Genomic DNA, 17,615 nt, shown 5'->3' with positions numbered 1-17,615 from the left:
CTCCTCCATCCTCACAGGGAACGCCTGTGTCTCTGTGTCCTAATTTCCCCTTTGAATAAGGACACCGGCCCCATTGGCGTAGGGCCCACTTTGAAGACCCCAACTTAACTCAATCATCTGGGAAGACCCTTTCCCCCAAAAAGTTACATCCACAATCCCATATACTGGGGATTAGGACTTCAGCATCTTTTGGGGGGGGGCATAGTTCAACCCATAACAGTATGTTAACTTGTAATAATAACTTGGAGCAACATAAAGCAGTGTAACTGTGTTGGGGAAAGCATCTGTGCTCGAGGCAGTGTAGCGGGAGGTTTGCAATTTTCTGTAAGGTGGCCCAGGTTATGACGCACTGCAGAGGCTACATTTCACACACACACACACACACACACACACACACACACACACACTTTAGGTTCTATATATTTATTTCGAGAGAGAGAGAGTGCTAGCGGGAGAGGGACAGGGAGAGAGAGAATCCCAAGCAGGCTTTGTTATGTCAGCATAGAGCCCGACTCAGGGCTCAAACCCACGAACTGTGAGATCATGACCTGAGCCCAAATCAAGAGCTGGATGCTCAACCGACTTAGCCACCCAGGCGCCCCAAGAGGCTACATTTGGACAAAACTCAGGGAAATGAGGGAAGTGGGGCTCACAGATATCTGAGGGAAGAGCGTACTAGGCAGAGAAAGAAAACAGTGCGAAGGCATGTGTTAGGCATGATCTGTGGAGCGAGGAAGCCAATGAGGCTGGACCCAAGGGGGATGAAGGAACCAGAGGAGATGAGGTCAGTGACTGCGAGCTGCCGGGACATGCAGGGCCTTACGGCCATTGGAGGGACTTTGGCCATGGAGCCATTGGGTAGTTTGGGGCAGAAGGGTGAGATGGTATGATTAGGTTTTAAGAGGTTTGGGGGTTTGGTGTTGAGTATGGTCTGGGTGCAGGAGCCATGGTGGATGTGGGAAGACCAATTAGGAGGTGACTGTAAGAATTCAGGTGACAGACGGAGGTTGCTCGGACCTGGGTGCTGAGAAGTTCGGAAATACTGAATTTGGGCTACATTTGGCTCATGAATGTGGAGCCAGAAGCTGAGGACAGAGATCTGAGCTCCCACTAACCTAGACCATGTCATTATTTCCCCAGGTTGTGGGCTGAGATATGCATTTGGACACTCCAAGGGTGTCTTTCGGTTTTCTATACACCGCAGTGGCTTAGCTCCTTTTCTTTCCTACCTGGAGTCTCTTCGAAGACACAGACATTCAAGGACAGGAAATCCTGTACTATGGACCCTCTCTTCTTAAAAGTAGAGAAGACACAGAAATAATTCAGTAGGATCCAGACATTCTAGCTTTGCATGTTTTGGGTCTGGTACAATCCAGAGCAGTGAGTGACTTTCTCCGCTGAGGAGGTGGGCTTTGCAAGACATGTACCCTAGAGGCATACTCTGCGGGGTAGCAAGATAAAGACAAATCACAGTTGCTTTGGGGTCGATATAACCTCATCCTTATCCATTTACCCAATTTAATTGTGTGCCAAGTTCTGCATCCTTTTTTTATCCCTTCCTTCTGTCACTGTCCTAGTTCAGGCTGAATCTCCTCTCTTTGTGCTTGTAGAATAGCTTCCTCAATGATCTTCGTACTGCTTATGTTTTTTCTTTTCTTCTTTTTCTCTTTTCTTTTTTCTTTTGTTTTAAATGTTTATTTTTGAGAGGGAGAGAGAGAGAGAGAGAGAGAGAGAGAGAGAGAAGGTGTGAACGGGGGAAGGGCAGAGAGAGGCACACACACAGAAACAGAAGCAGGCTCCAGGCTCCGCGCTGTCAGCACACAGCCCGACGCGGGGCTCAAAGCCACAGACCACAAGATCACGACCTGAGCTGAAGTCGGACGCTCAACTGACTACCCCGCTCAGGCGCCCCTCTCTTTCTTTCTTTCTAAACTAGTCTTAAAGTCATTTCCAGAATGTTTCTGCTAAAATGTAAAACTGATGACAGACATCATTCCCTGCTCGCTCTGGAAATCCTTTGATGCCCCATGCTGACTTGCCTTGTCCAGGCCCGCGAAGCTATTTCCAGTCTGGCCCAGACATGCCTTTACAGCATCCCCCTCCTCTGCTCTCGACCTCGGATTCCAGAGCTGTCCTTCCTGCACGAGTGCCTTTCTTGCCAACCTGCCCCTGTCTATCTGAAGAAGAAGACTTTGATCCAGAACCGTGATCGCGATTTTTGAGTCTACAGTGTTCACGCTAGTGAGATAGTCAAAAGAACATGGATTCCTGCAGCACCAAGACCTAGATTAGAATCATGGCTTTGACAACGGCCATCTGCGTGACTCTGATCCGTTACATGGCCTCTCTGAGTCTCAGTTTCCTCATCGAGAGTAGAGATAGCAAGGCCACCCTGCAGAGCTGCGGTCGACGTCGACACCACATTGTGAAAATGACAGCTTAGCACCAGACTTGTAAGAGGCATTCAGGGAGTGGTGGACATTGTTATTAAACATCAGTTTGGAGTTCAGGAGAGACACCGTCTGGAGTCAGACTTTCAGGAGTCGGGCGTGTTGGTGGAAGTGGTGGGCAATTTACAATTTCCTGGGCAGATGGTTCAGAGAAAGAGGCAATGACCCGGGAAAGAGCATGCACGATGAGTTGATACTGGCTTTTAACCTAACACATATGCACACTTCACCAGTTTAAATTCAACTAATTCAGATTTTATGACATTGCAGGCAAAACTGGGTTGCAACTTACTTCTGTGCTATTTATGAGAAAATTAATAGGGAGAACATGATCCAGAGCTCCGAATGTGGGGATGCTTAACCTACTTAAGTAAGTCAACTAAAGTTATGTCGGAATCAGTTTAGCGAGATTAGTTTTCGTAGAGACACTGTGCTTTAAGTGATTTAGAGATGTAAATTAGAATTTGGGAGCCAGAAAGGAGATAGAGATTATTAGCATATGGCCCTCATTTTACAAAAAGAGAAAAGAGAGGACTAGAAAGCTTAACTGACTTGTACAAGCCCACACAGAAAAAACAGAGGAGTCAGGCCCCCTCCCTCCTGAATAGTGTTCCTTTGAATATGCTGGGTGTCACCTTTTGCATGTCAAGTGATCAGTGTTTTTCTAGGCCATACCTGGTTAGCCATTAGTGCTTTGTTTTGTTTGCAAATTCTTGATGGTAATTAAGGAAGTGCTATTTCCAAATTATCGTGTAATTCAGACTCAGTATTAATTCATGCTGGTGTTCCTGGTGAGGTTCTGGAATTTGGCTGGTTTACTTGGGCAGAGTTGTAAAAGGGAAACCTGTACAAGGAGTAAAAGCCTGATGGCAGCTTTACTCTGAACAAATGTTCTTTATTTAAAAAAAAAAAATTGGCCTCTACATACCCAATTTAACTCACTGGTCCTTAATTAGGACCATTGTGAGTTTAAGTTTGGCTTCACAGAGTAGATTTTCTGAATCCCAAAGTCTGGCTGGCTTAGCAACTTAGTCTCAGCAAAGATCAAAAGCATTTTATGAACAATCCAACACCCTCCACTCGTAATCTGATAGTAGAGAACCCTGGTCAACATATTTTTCAGGGTCACCCCTCGTTAGCCTTTATTACTGGCTGACATATAAGAATACACTCATTCATCTCAGAGACCTTCCGAGAAAAATTAGCTGACCGCAGGGCACATGATCTTAAAGGGCATTAAAGTTTATGTAGATCATCGTTGGCTATAAAACCTTTTCTTTTCTTTTCTTTTTTATTTTTTTGTCTCGAGTGGATAGTCCCTAGAATTCCTATTATCTGACTTCAAGAGAATCTGAAAAGAAAGGAATCCTGGGTGATTCGTTTTCAAAAGTATTTGTTTGACTTAAACTTTTGTACCCCCAGTACCACTGCCCGAGGCTGTCAAGACAAAATAAATCAGTGTGTTAATTACGCAAATAAACTCACAGTAGAAAGACAGCTACAACTAGAAGGAAGGACATAGATGGAGGGTGTAAGTATTATTCCGCCGTGGAGGAGTACAAACCAGGCTGGACTTACATACAGTAAGAAATGGGTAAGAATGGAAACTTCTTAGGTCTGTAAACCACCCAACCATAGTTAACACTACAGACTTCTTTCTACCTAGGATGAAGCGAACTGTGACTCACCCTTTAACATCTGAGATATCCATGGTTTTGTCTTTTCTTCTTCTCCTCCTCTGCCTTCTTGGATTTAATAGTTATGCTGGGAATAAGAATACAGACCAGGCTTGAAAATTAAGTTAAATGAAGTAATATATACTCTTTACCTTCATGTATATTTTATACATACTAAATGTGTATATATATATGTATATGTATATACACATATATATACATATATACACATATATACATATATATATTTAGCTTAAATATTAAATTAAATGCTATATACTCTTTATCTTTTTTGGTCAGAAAGATAAAAAATGTATAAAGGACATTGGCATGAACCCTACTGAATCAACCGTTTTTACAAACTGACCCAATCTTCAGTATGTGGGTTGGTGATTATGGGGTGTTCCAGACACTCTGTCCTCAGCTCTAAAGCTTAAACAACAAAACAAGTCCATGTTGCTTGCCAGTTAATAAAGGGATCCAAGGGCCTCCCACTGAAAGCTCTGGTCCTTTGTAGCAAAGGAGACATCATTGTCTTAAGATGTCAGGTTCTGTTTGGGGCCATGGCTTCCACCAGGCTTTGTCTCAAGTACCAGATCCTTCCTTTCACTCCCTTTCCCCTTCCTCCCTCCATCTGTTCCTTCCTTCCTTCCTTCCTTCCTTCCTTCCTTCCTTCCTTCCTTCCTTCCTTCCTTCCTTCCTTCCTGTTTTAACCACTTTTAAGTAAAAGATCCATGCAATAACTATATTCACTTTTCTGTACAACCACCATCGGTCTCCCAAACTTTTTCATTTTCCCAAACTGAAATTCTGTACTCATATAGTACCTTCATTTCCCCCTCCCCTCAGCCCCCAGTCTACTCTCTGCATTTACCAATTTGACCACTCAAGGTACCTCGTTATGGGTGGAACTCTATGGTATTTGTCCTTCTGTGACTGGGTGATTTCACAGCGTAATGTCTCCAAGATTCATTCATGTTGTTGTAGTATCAGCACTTCTGTACTGTATCAGTATTTCATCCCTTTTAAAGACCGATGAGATATTCCATCGTATGTATATACCACAGTGTATTTACCTATTCATCTGCTGGTAGACACTTGGATGGCTTCCACCTTTTAGCTTTTGTGACGAATGCTGTATGAGCATGCATGTACAAATGCCTGTTTGAGTCCCCTGCTTTCAATTCTTGTGTGTTTATAGTCAGAAGGAGAGTTGCTAGATCATATGACAATTTGTTTGTACTTACAAAGATTTTTTTTAATTTTATGGATTTATTTTGAGAGAGAGAGAGAGAGAGAGAGAGAGAGCAGGGAGAGAGAGAATCCACACTGTCAGCACAGAGCCCAATGCGGGGCTCAAACTCATGAACCATGAGGCCATGACCTGAGCCGAAACCAAGAGTCAGACGCTTGAGCGACTGCGCCACCCGGGTGCCCCTATTTGTACTTTTTTGAAGAACCACATCCCATTTTCCCTCTTGCGGCACCATTTTACAAATGTAAAATGTACCAGCAGTGCACAAGGGTTCCAATTTCTCCATCTTACCAATACTTGTCATTTTCTGTTTTGTTTTGTTTTTTGATAACAGCCATCGTAATGGCTGTGAAATGGTATCTTATGGTTGTGATTTGCATTTCCCTAACGATTGGTGATGTTGAACATCTTTTCATGTGTTTAGTAGCCATTGTGTATTTTCTCCCATTGCCTGCTAACTTTTCACTCTGTGGGGAGTGTTTTTGAGGCATAAACGTTCTAAATTTGACTGAGTCCTACTTACCTGGGTTTTCTTTTATTGCCTGTACTTTTGATGTCACATCCCTGGTATAGCTTATTCTACAGAAGGAAAACAGGGCATGTGCTAGACTTTATCATGTCCGTGAACATGGGCAATAGAGGAGACAAACCCAGCAAAACCTATTTGAAGGAAAAACTGGACCTGAGAGAGTAGCTGTAGATCTGAACCTCTTCATGTGAAGGCTTGAGGTTAGAGGGTCTAAAGAAGATTTTACAGAGAGCTTTTTGTTTTTCTTCTTATTCAAAATCAGGTGACATATATGTCGAGGAAAAGATACATGACAACAGGCTTAACATTTATTTTTTTTAGTGTGTATACGTGTGGGGGGTGCTGAGTATTGGTGGAACTTTTTTGTTTTTAGTTTATCTATTTTGAGAGAGAGCGAGCGAGCGAGAGAGAGAGAGAGAGAGCAGGGGTTGGGGGAGGGGCAGAAAGAGAATCCCAAGCAGGCTCCACACCGTCAGCACAGAGCCTGACTTGGGCTCAATCTCATGACCTGAGCCGAGATCAAGAGTTGGACGCTGAATGGACTGAGCCACCCAGGCGCCCCTGGTGGAACTTTTCAAAGTAGGCTTGGGACAGCTGATGGAAGAAGTACTCAGGACACCATACTTCATTTGGGAATATCCAGGAGTGACGTTAGTTGGACACTGTAAACATTTCCGTTAATGGTAGAACATGAAAACATTAGAAGAATTCAGACCATCCAAATACTGGTAGCTACTACGTGTCCAGACTAGTAGGACCTCCAAATACATTAATGTTTATTAGGTACATTGCCTTTATAAGAAAGATCTAATATTTGCTATGCCTTTTAACATAGCCACATGGATTACTGACTATGAACTCATATTGAGAATGCACTTAGATTGAAGTAAGGGAGATTTCTGAAGATAAGAGGAAAAACTGACTTGGCACGAATGTGAATTTACGTTAAGTGGCTTGTGGCAGAGCTGGGCACTCCGGATCACCCTCCCCTACTCGTGGACAGCAGCTGTCCCTGGGAGCAGCTGATCTACTTTCCTCTGCTTACCCGGTGTGTTCATTGCCGAGCTCTCATCCACGGAATGGCAGCGGAAGTGACGTAAGTCACTCTGGGCGTGTGGGCGTGTCTACTTCTTGCTCTTCTCTCCCTTAGAGGTGTGGGGGTTGATGGAGTCTGGCAGGATAGCAGCGTCCTAAGATGGGAGTGGCTTGAGTCCCTGAATCGCTGTGTGGAGGAAAGCTTCCCACCAGCTAGGAGTATCCGTCGACGACTATTACTGAGCAAGAGATCAGTTTCAGCCTGGGTCAGACCGCTGAAGTTTTGGTGTCTATTTATTACGGCAGCTAATACAGGCTTTCAAAGGGAATGAAGATGCTTTTGCAATTTGATCTTCGAGTAGATTGTGACCTCTGAATTTGCACCGCAGGATGTTAATGCCCTGAATTCTTAGCCCGGCCTGCAAAGCACTGCTAGATTTGGCCTTGCCAACCTATTCGGCATATTTAGATGCCACGCTCGCTTTTCTGAACAGCAGCCACATTGGCCCTTCTTCAGCTTCTTCGCTATGGGAAGCTCTCTCCTGCTTCAGGATATTTGAACATGATGTTTTCTCTGCCTGCAATTCTGTTTTCCTTGTCTGGCTAGTTCTGATTCATGCTGCAGAACTCAGTTCAGAGGCTACTTCCTGGTGACCCTCAAAGTTCAGGTCCCCTGACGTATGTTGTTATTGCCTACTGTATTTTTCCTTCATAGCCCTCATCATACATTGCGATTCTGGCTTTGTGTAATGATTTGGTCAAATATATGCCCTCCCTCTACATTGTAAGACTCATAAAGGCAGTGTCCAGACTTGCTTTGCTCACCGTTGTATGCTCGGCTTGGCATAGAGTGGACTCCTTTTAAAAATTTTTTTAAGTTTTTTTTTTTTTTTTGAGAGAGAGAGAGAGAGAGAGCACTCAAGTGAGCCGGGGAGGGGCAGAGGGAGAGGAAGAGAGAGAATCCCAAGCAGGGTCCACACCCAGTGGGGAGCCTGGTGGGGCTCAATCCCACGGCTGTGAGATCATGACTAACTTGTGCCAAAATCAAGAGTTTGAGGCTCAACCAACTGAGCCACTCAGCCGCCCCCAGAGCAGACCCACAATAAATATTTTGTCAAATGAAATCATACATGTCCCTGACAACAATGCCTACCACTTATGGAAAGTCTGTGTGCTGGGCACTGTTAATAAAGGCTGTACCTATCTTAATTAACTCAACCCATCACTCCACAAAATTTTATTTTAATCCTAAGCATACAACACTTTATTCACACGTTATTCATAAGGCCCAGGGTTTTTCTTTTATTATGAGTCTATTGATTAAATCTCCCTTAGTCTTTTTGCATAAACCATACCTATTGCTTTATTTATGACATCTGAAATGTTCAGGATGTAACTACACCTGCAAAACATATTGAGTACAGAACACTTCTAGATTTTTACAAATTCGCCACACCATTTTTTCCAATTATATCACCAATATCTATCTATCTATCTATCTATCTATCTATCTATCTATCTATCTTTTTACCAACTAATTTGACAGTATTTTAAAAAGTTACCTTTTACTTTTTGCCTTCATATTTTAATTGTCTTGTGATAAAAATTTTAATTGTCTTGTAATAAAGATTTAATTGTCTTGCAACTAACTAAAATCAGCATAAATATATTTAAAAGCAAACACAGGTGTATCTAGATAGTAGGCGTAACTTGGTTGGAGGGGCATCATCTTGTGTAGCCTGTAAAGTGTGTGCTTTCAGCATGATTGAGCAGCAGTCAGCATGTTTTACAGAGAAAGAAGAGTCTTCATGAATCTGGAGAGTTGGTTAAATGGAGGCTGGCTAAGGGAGCTTCAGTGTAGTATTACTACCCATGTTATAAAAGAGAAAATGGGGTCTCAGAGAGGCAAAGCAGCTTTTGTAAGTTTACAAGTTAGTGAGTGGTGGAGAATTTCGGATGAAAATTCAGGTCCGTGTGATTCCAAAGCCAATGCTCTGAATGCGTGAATCTCTTTCACTGCTGGGTAGTAAATCCTTCTGGTGGAAACCATGGCTAATTTGTCACACAGTTGTGGGTAAATAAAACAGCCACTTGATAGTTAATAAATTATTTAGGATTTTCTTGTGCAAGCAGGGGCCATTCTCTAACCTTTCTATAGCTGTAAGTTGTCATGTGGTGTAAGGATGGGTGTTATACCCTTCTACTTGACTCTGATCTCGTGAAGGGTGTGTGTGTGTGTGTGTGTGTGTGTGTGTGTGTGTGTGTATTAATTTATAGCAATGCCTAAAGAACACTGAGTAATCAACAAATGTTTATTCACTGGACCAAAAAATTAATTCAAATGGAGATAAAAATCAGACTTTGAAGCAGGATTTCTCTACTCTCAATCTTCTGGCCTTCCTGGTGCTATTGGTCACCCATCAGTCTCTGCTGATCTTTACTCTTCTAAAAATTCATTCAGGAAGATTCTCATCATTACTTTTCATTTTTTTCAAAGAGATGTAGCATGCTCCAAAATGATACTTTTTGAGATGCAGTAAATAAAAGAGAAATCTATTGTACGATGTACAAGACAAACAAGATGCGTCTTGTTCTAAAATGAGCCATAGAATTCTGGCTCAACATGGGTGGCTGACCAAATTTATGTTTTCTCCTTTTAAAACCCCTATTAAAATGATCATAAAAGTCTTAAAGATATTAATCACAAAATCAAAAAGGGCAGGAGTTGATCGGTAGCAAAGGAAGGAGAGATTTTAGCAAATTTTGGGATGGCAGCAAGTGGGTGAAAGATTGCAGGGAAGAGTAAACTGCATTCTAGCATATGTAGGACTCTGTGGGAGTTTGGGATTCAGTTATGGCAATTTTGACGGACAGCAAGAATGATTCACTGGGCTGACACCAAGAGGGTTTCTTGAAAATCTGTCTAGAAAGATTCCATCTCCTCTCAAACGTGCATTCAAAACATGTGATGGTCAGTAATTTACCTCCAAACAACCCTAAACGTGTTACGATAAACAAATTGAACAAATTGAGAGCCAGAGCAGCAAGAATGAGCATTTCTTCCCCAAAGCAGTTCTGGCATTGGAGGCCCTTTACACTAAGCCAGCTCTGTATCCACTCCCCCTTTCTCTTAAGAAGTAAAACATAAAGACTAAGAGATGAAAGATATGAATGAAAAGGAAAGACCTAGAAGATCAACCCAAAGTATCTGAGATTTTGACCAATAAGAATTTCAGAAGAGAGAACAGAAAAAATGGAAGACAGGAAATAATTCAAGAAATAAAAAAGAGGAATTCTCAGAGCTGAATAATACTAGTTGCCCGGAACACTGAATGGGAAAAAGAGTCATCTCAACTTAGTCCTATAGAGTTTCAGAAAATCTATAAAAGAAAACATCAAAAAATTTACAGAGAGGGATAGAGAAAAACAAACCAGATGAGTTACCAAAGAACAGAAATCAGGCGACCATTTGACCCTCCCCTCAGCAGCTCAGGATGGCCAGCAAATAATGGTATACGCCTTCAAAATTATGAGGCAAATTATTTCAATCTCACGTTTTATACTCAGCAAGGCTATCAATCAAGAAGGAGGATAGAATGCATTTTCATACATCTAAGGACTTAGAAAGTCTGTCTGTTACATACAGTTTTTTAGGAAGTTGCTTACAGGGTATGGTCTAGCCAAACTGGGATAAAACAGGAAGAAGAAAAGGACAGGAAGGAATAACAAAGTGAAGTTCTGGTGTTACAGTAAGGAGCAGATCTGGAGAGCATTAAGTTTAGAACGAGGGGCAAAAGTTCCATCTGGAACGATGGAATTCTTCCAAAAATTTGTGAAATCCTTGAGCTATTGGAAAAGTAAGGATTTGATAAAGGCAAGTAATGCAAAGAAGAAACAGAAGCAGAAGAGCACGGAGAAGCAGGAGGAGGAGGAGGAAGGAGAGGAGGGGGAGGAGGGGGAGGAAGTGGAGGGGGAAGGGAGGGGGAGGAGGAGGAGGAGATAGCCAAAAACTCAAGGAAAACAGAAAATTTAAATGCACTAATAATATACTACTTGGCTGCACAGTCAATGACACTACAAAGTCATAATACCACACATACTGTCTACTGATTTTCAGCTTTTAGAATCAACCAATATGTAAGGAAGACTTAATTACGTTATTTTATTTTATTTTATTTAAAAAAATTTTTTTTTCAACGTTTATTTATTTTTGGGACAGAGAGAGACAGAGCATGAACGGGGGAGGGGCAGAGAGAGAGGGAGACACAGAATCGGAAACAGGCTCCAGGCTCTGAGCCATCAGCCCAGAGCCTGACGCGGGGCTCGAACCCATGGACCGTGAGATTGTGACCTGGCTGAAGTCGGACGCTTAACCGACTGCGCCACCCAGGCGCCCCATTAATTACGTTATTTTAAAAAAGTAAGCACTATCAAAATCAACAAGGAAAAGTTAAGGTCCTGAGCAGCTGAAGTTGCAAGGTAGAGTGGGGAGAAAAGGAGAAAGAATAGGGCCATTAAGAATCCATTTTTACCAAGTGAGAACTCAAGAAATGCTTGTATATTCATATATTTAAGTTAAAAAGACAACCAACAGAAGGACTTAACAATCATAATTTTACCTGACAGGATGGGAGAAGAAAGGTGGGAAGGAGATCAGGCAGCTATCTTGGTAGTAGGTCCACAGATGTCTACACTTGATGGATCAAACAATTGTGATCTATGCGTGCACCTGTTATTTAGAGAACCACGCAACAGCTAGAAAAAGTAAACACAGAAAAGTTGACAGAGTTAATATAGCACACTGGTAAATGGAACTGAGACCATTAAGACTTAGGAAAGAGACTGGTGCTTTTCGTTAAAAATGTTCCTATCTTGGGGCACCTGGGTGGCTCAGTCGGTTAAGTGTCCTGTCCGACTTCAGCTCAGGTCACGATCTCACGGTCCGTGAGTTCGAGCCCCACGTCGGGCTCCGTGCCGACTGCTCAGAACCTGGAGCCTGTTTCACATTCCGTGTCTCCCTCTCTCTCTGACCCTCCCCCGTTCATGCTCTGTCTCTCTCTGTCTCAAAAATAAATAAACGTTAAAAAAATTAAAAAAAAATGTTCCTATCTTATTTAAATGCTTGTTACCTTAAGAAAAATAAAAAAATATATTTCTGTTAAAAAAAGAATGCTGTAGACCACATTAAACATAGCCTGATGAAATGGAAGTTTGCTAATTCTTTCATTTTTTTTCAGGCAAGAATGTAACTAGTTAAGTTATAAAAATCATTTATCATTTCTAACACAAAGAACAACATTAACGGGATGTGGCCGAGACAAGAGCCTCCAAAGGCTTTAGTCAGTCCCTTACTTTTGACAAGCCAGGAGAATGTCCTCACGACCAGCCACGGGGCAGTTTTTTTGACGGCAAGATGTTTTCACAGTCTTCTCTGTTATTTCTTCTAGGAGACTGCAGAGTAGGAAGACTATAGACAATTGCTCAGTTGCTTTCCAGGGGCATTTCCAGTCAGTGTCCAAGGTATGCATACCTTTCCCGATGAGAGAATCGTGGCACAAGAATCGCTCCTTCCTTGGTATTTGTCCACACACTGAGTATGTTAGGTAGGGCATCCTATGCTTTTGCTCAAGTGTCAATGCTCCAGAAGGGCTGTCATGGGCCACACTATGTAAAACAGTGTTCCCTGACTCTGTCATTTTCTGTTCCCTTCCTGACTTTATTTTTCCCTAGCCTTCTCCTTAGCTGGCATTATGCTATGTATGTTTTTGTTTATTGTCTATCTTTTTCATAGGAAGGTATGCACCGCTGGGGTGAAAACATTATTTTGCTCACTTTTTTATATTTTGACCCCAAAGCAGGGCTGGCACATAATAGGTGCTCAGTAAAAAATTGTTAAATAAAGAATAGATTTAAGAATAATTACTTGGACAGGAAAGTCAGGGAAGTTTTTACAGGAGAAGTATCCGAGCTAGGTCTTGAAGGCTGAGTAGAAGTTTATCAAATAGTGAAGGCTGGAAACAAGAATCCAGAGGACAGTGGAAAATGCCACTTCCTTTGTGAAGATCCCGGGTCAATTTAGATCATGGGATTTTTTTTCTTTTTAAGTTTATTTATTTTGAGAGAGACACAGAGAGAGCACGAGTGGAGGCGGGGCAGAGAAAGAGAGAGAGAGAGAATCCCCAGTGGGCTCCACACTGTCAGCACAGAGCCCAGCACAAGGCTCAAACTCATGAATGGTGAGATCATTACCTGAGATAAAACACAGAGTTGGACACTTAACCGACTCAACTACCCAGGCACCCCTAGATTGTGGGATTCTTTTAAGTGATGACTATCAGTAAAGTGAAGAAAATGGTCACTGCAAAGTTGAGATATTTTGAAAATATTTGCTAAAAGTAATTAGAGACTTACATTGAACAAGTCACTTGGTAAGCTTCATCCTAAAAAACAATTCTTCCAGGTATCCCTACTAATTCAAACAGAACCTACTACATGGCAAGTGGTCAGAAGTTAAGTAACTAGCTCGAGGCCACCTGGCTAATATGTGGATTTGAACTCAGTTTTCTCTGGTTCAAGAGGCTAAGCCAGTGTTGTCCAATAAAAACATAACATGAATCACACACAAAATTAATAAGTTTTTAGTGGCCATATTAAAAAACAAGAAGAAATAAGTGGAATTAATTTGAATGATATATTTTATTTAAGTTTTTTTTCAATTTTAATGTTTATTTATTTTTGAGAGAGAGAGAGACAGAGCATGGGCAGGGGGAGGGGCAGAGAGAGGGAGACACAGAATCTGAAGCAGGCTCCAGGCTCCAAGCTGTCAGCACTGAGCCCGATGTGGGGCTCGAACCCACAAGATCATGACCTGAGCCGAAGTCAGACCCTTAACTGACTGAGCCACCCAGGTGCCCCGACAGATCTATTTTATTTAGCCAATATATCCCAAACAGTATCATTTCAAAATGTCATCCACATAAAGCAGTTGCTGATGAGATGATCTACATTCTTTCTTTCATATTGTTTTTTAAGACCTGCTGTATGTTTTACATTAAAATTACACCTTAATTTGCTCAGTAGCCACATTTCAAGCCTTAACATAATCTCTGGATCTGGGTGTGATACTGGTTGGTAACCGGGTTGTGCAGAAAGACTTTTGTGCAAAAGACAAATTTTCACCCTTTTTCTAGGAAACTCCAGATTCAGCATCTTGCTGTCAGTGTCCTCAGTTTTATTTACGGAAACCATGTTAAGTCTATTTCCGTGCAGCATTTCTAGGACATCCCTATTTAACTTCATTTGTTCTCTAGCTGTTGTTCACAAGAGACAGGATTGGGTTGATTACAAGAAGCATGCAACACTGTCTTATAATTGCCACTAAATATGTTGAGTGTCTGTCTCCAAACTAGCTCCTAAGGCATCTGAGGGCAGGGGCTCATCGCTGGACCTCCAGGGCCTAACCCATAATAGCTGTGCAGTCAAGTCTGCTAGATGTTACATGGATATTTCCCATAACAAACCTTGGCCAACTATTTATTTCTTTTGACTAATGACTTAGGAATCATGCTAACTACGAGAGATCCCAAAGATTTCACCTGTAAAATTATTTAGTCAACTCTAACATGCATTTCAGGGCTCACTAGGACCACAAGAGCAATCTGTATAAAAGTGAATTTGCTATTTCTCTTGAGTTACCAGTATTGCAAAATGGAAAGTTTTTAGAACATTCTTGAAACGTTTTTAAAGCCAGACCCAAGAGCCCATTAGCAGGAATATAGTTTAGTTTACAAAATGGTTCACAAAGTTCATGATCCCTTCTTACTTTCTGTTACCTCATTTGGAAGAGTGTCTTTTGCACAATCACCAAGAGGAGGGGCTTCATGGAAACAATGGAACTTGGCTGTCAGGACCTTGCTTGCTATAGGTATTTTTTGTTGTATATTCCCACCAACAAATAACGATAGCTCAGGTTGAGATATGCTGCTGACAGGAACAAAAAAGATTTCCTAATAGTGAGCTCTTACTGTTTTGTTTTTTTTTCTTGTTGTTGCTTAAATACCTGCTGGAAGGTAGAAATTTAATCTTGCGACTCCTATTTGGTATTTTAACCACGTTCCCTATGCATTCCCATATGTCAGTCGTTCTCTCTGTGAAACTTGTAGTGGAGTTTTTACTGGCACGCAAGCGTAGATTCAACCTTTTTGTTTTTCCTTCTGGGTATCTATCAGCAAAATGAGGTTTGGGGTTTGATGGGGTCATGTCAGAATCAAATTCCCTTAATTCTCATTCTAGCACAATGTTCTATCTAGCTGAAAGGCCTTCTACTTTCTCGACATTTATTTCTTCAACTTGGGATGTATCAGAGAAGGACGGATTAGAGTCTTGGGTTTTAAACATCAGTCTGAACTCTGGCAGTGGTAGCTGATGTTGGTTTCTCCCTCAGTCGTGGATTCTGAACTACAGTATATGAATGGAAGTTATAATTCTTGAAGGCCTTGATCTAAAATGACTGCAGAATCTCAGGTGTTGATTACATGCCCAGATCATCCCTTCATCTTGTAAAACACACATTTATAGCAACATTAAACTATTAGTTTGATGTCTACAGTTGTATGACTCACCCCTTCTAAGGAACCATTTTCTAGTTTGTCACTGTGTTTCCAAAATTTTTTGTATTATTTTGGTGGCTTTGGTCTTGATCTTTTGGGAAATATTTTCCCTCTCTGGGGGTCCGGTAAACGGCCTGAATTTCTTCCCTTAATGCCACTACTGGCAAAGTAGGGTGATATCTACGATGCTTGGACATTCAGGGGCGGAACTAAATTATGTGATTTTTCTTCTTCTAAGCCACAAGCCATAAATGATTTTGAAATCACTTATTATGGAAACACAGATTCATAATTTTAAATATCTGGCTTTCATAATCATATAATATATAATAATGAGGTAATGGTAGGGCTGTATAGGATGAATAGAAATCTGGCTCCATAATTGATACCAGAGTGAAAGAGTTTGCAGATACGAAACAGTTACATGGCCAGTTCCTATCTTTTCTATATTACATCCTCCCAGGGCATTGTACTTAAGACTTTTAAAATAAATAGGCATTTCTCTTCCTCTGCACTGATAAAGGTGAACAGATAGTGAAATGGACCAAATAATGGAAAGTCGACATAATTTGTCCCCAGACAGTTTAGCAAGTTCATAGATGAAACGTTAAACCCCACATGGGCCCTCATCACATCTCTGACTTTGGACCACTGATTAGATGAAATTGAGGAGAGAAAGGGTGTTTAATTGTAGACTGTCATGGCCCTGAGGTCTTCACTATAAAAGGAACATTCCTGTCTGCTGAAGCTGTTGTAAATAAATAAACAGACCCTTGTGCATGGAACCAGTCTGTTCTTCTGTTTTCTTAAACTCAGAGTCAAACCACAGTATCTGACTAGCACCTTCTAATGAGATTTGTTATTATTTTTTTAATGCAAAAATTTTACACTTGAACTATTAATGTGCTCCTTTAAGAAAAATACAGACTTTTTTTTTTTTATTGGGTTTGGAAGGGGCCTACATGTTTTTCAAAGTTTGGACAGAAGGAAATGTTTACTTTTCAGTTGAACATACCTAAATTGAAAAGGACTCAATAAAATTCCCATCCTGAGGCTATGGAAATAAATATTAGCATTTTATTATAAGCAGATCCCATGTTTTAGTTCAATGAACAAAGAGTGACCTTACTTGGCAACTGGCTGTCCTTCGCAAGTATCTCCAGAAAGAAGGACTTCAGAAACAAAAATCTCTTCATTTTTACTAGACTCTATCAACCTACAACTGGCTGCTGGTTAATAGCCCTAGAAAACTGGTAAATCCCGTCAATTATGTTAGAGTCAATTCAGTCAATTGTCTTGGAGGGTTCACTGGGCAGTCACCCTGCTTGAAGTTGGACGCTCAATAGATACTCCAATGAGGGTTATGTTTGTTTGTTTTTGCTGAGATTTTCATAAATGGTTTTCCATACAAAAATGATTGTTTTCACATTCTAGCCCTGAGACTTGACTGCTCATTTCTCTGCACATTGGAGAACGTCTTGCCTGTGTCGTCCTGTACTCTCTGCTTACCTCGTGCACTGGTGGAGACCTTCTACGCCACACACGCCTTCTTTGGGGGTCTCAGCTTTTATAAAAACCCGTCAACCTTACCCTCCCTTCAGCTGAATGTAGAAGTCAATGTGTTGGCTCTCTGGGGCCTGTTTTCTCATTACTCTTTTATTTCTGCACCAAACCTAGACCACGTTGTTTTTGTTTTTGTTTCCCTACAGTGAAATTACTTTTCTGAACTCAGTTTGTATAACATGCCCTAGTTACACCTTGAAGAAATGCTACAACTGATCTCATGCATATTATTGGGTTTACTATAAGAATATTGAGGAAGGTAACAGGGCATTATTACATGAAAGAGAAACTTCTTTATAAAGATCTATCCATAGGAGACATTTGTCTCAGATTTCGGATACCGAGAATTAAAAAGATTTTGCTTATGGTTCCCTCTTTGTAGCGGCTGCTAAAAAGCTCAGAGTCAAATTTTCAGACCACCTCAAGCAAGCACACATGATCTTAGGGCATGTGTTTTATGCGCTAATTTCACTGATAGCTTTATTGTTATCTTTCTAC

The 17,615-nt window shown here is 41.3% G+C and overlaps 1 long non-coding RNA gene across 7 annotated transcripts in view; it reads right to left on the bottom strand.

The window, feature by feature from the left end:
• Positions 1-17,615, bottom strand: part of LOC109495994 — a 116,746-nt gene that overhangs the window by 21,706 nt on the left and 77,425 nt on the right. For 6 of the 7 annotated variants that reach the window (XR_006592264.1, XR_006592263.1, XR_006592262.1 and 3 more), the window contains 2 exons: positions 11,565-11,700; positions 4,139-4,214 (listed from right to left, as the gene is read on the bottom strand). This is a non-coding gene — a long non-coding RNA (uncharacterized LOC109495994). The remainder of the gene's footprint in view (positions 1-4,138; positions 4,215-11,564; positions 11,701-17,615) is intronic. The other variant, XR_006592269.1, reaches the window with a different exon arrangement.

The sequence above is a fragment of the Felis catus genome, chromosome F2 (genome assembly GCF_018350175.1).
Source record: "Felis catus isolate Fca126 chromosome F2, F.catus_Fca126_mat1.0, whole genome shotgun sequence".
In the NCBI taxonomy this organism is placed as follows: Eukaryota; Metazoa; Chordata; class Mammalia; order Carnivora; family Felidae; genus Felis; species Felis catus.
The sequence above is the reverse complement of the archived record's forward strand: the minus strand, read 5'-3'. Positions and strand labels throughout refer to the sequence as shown.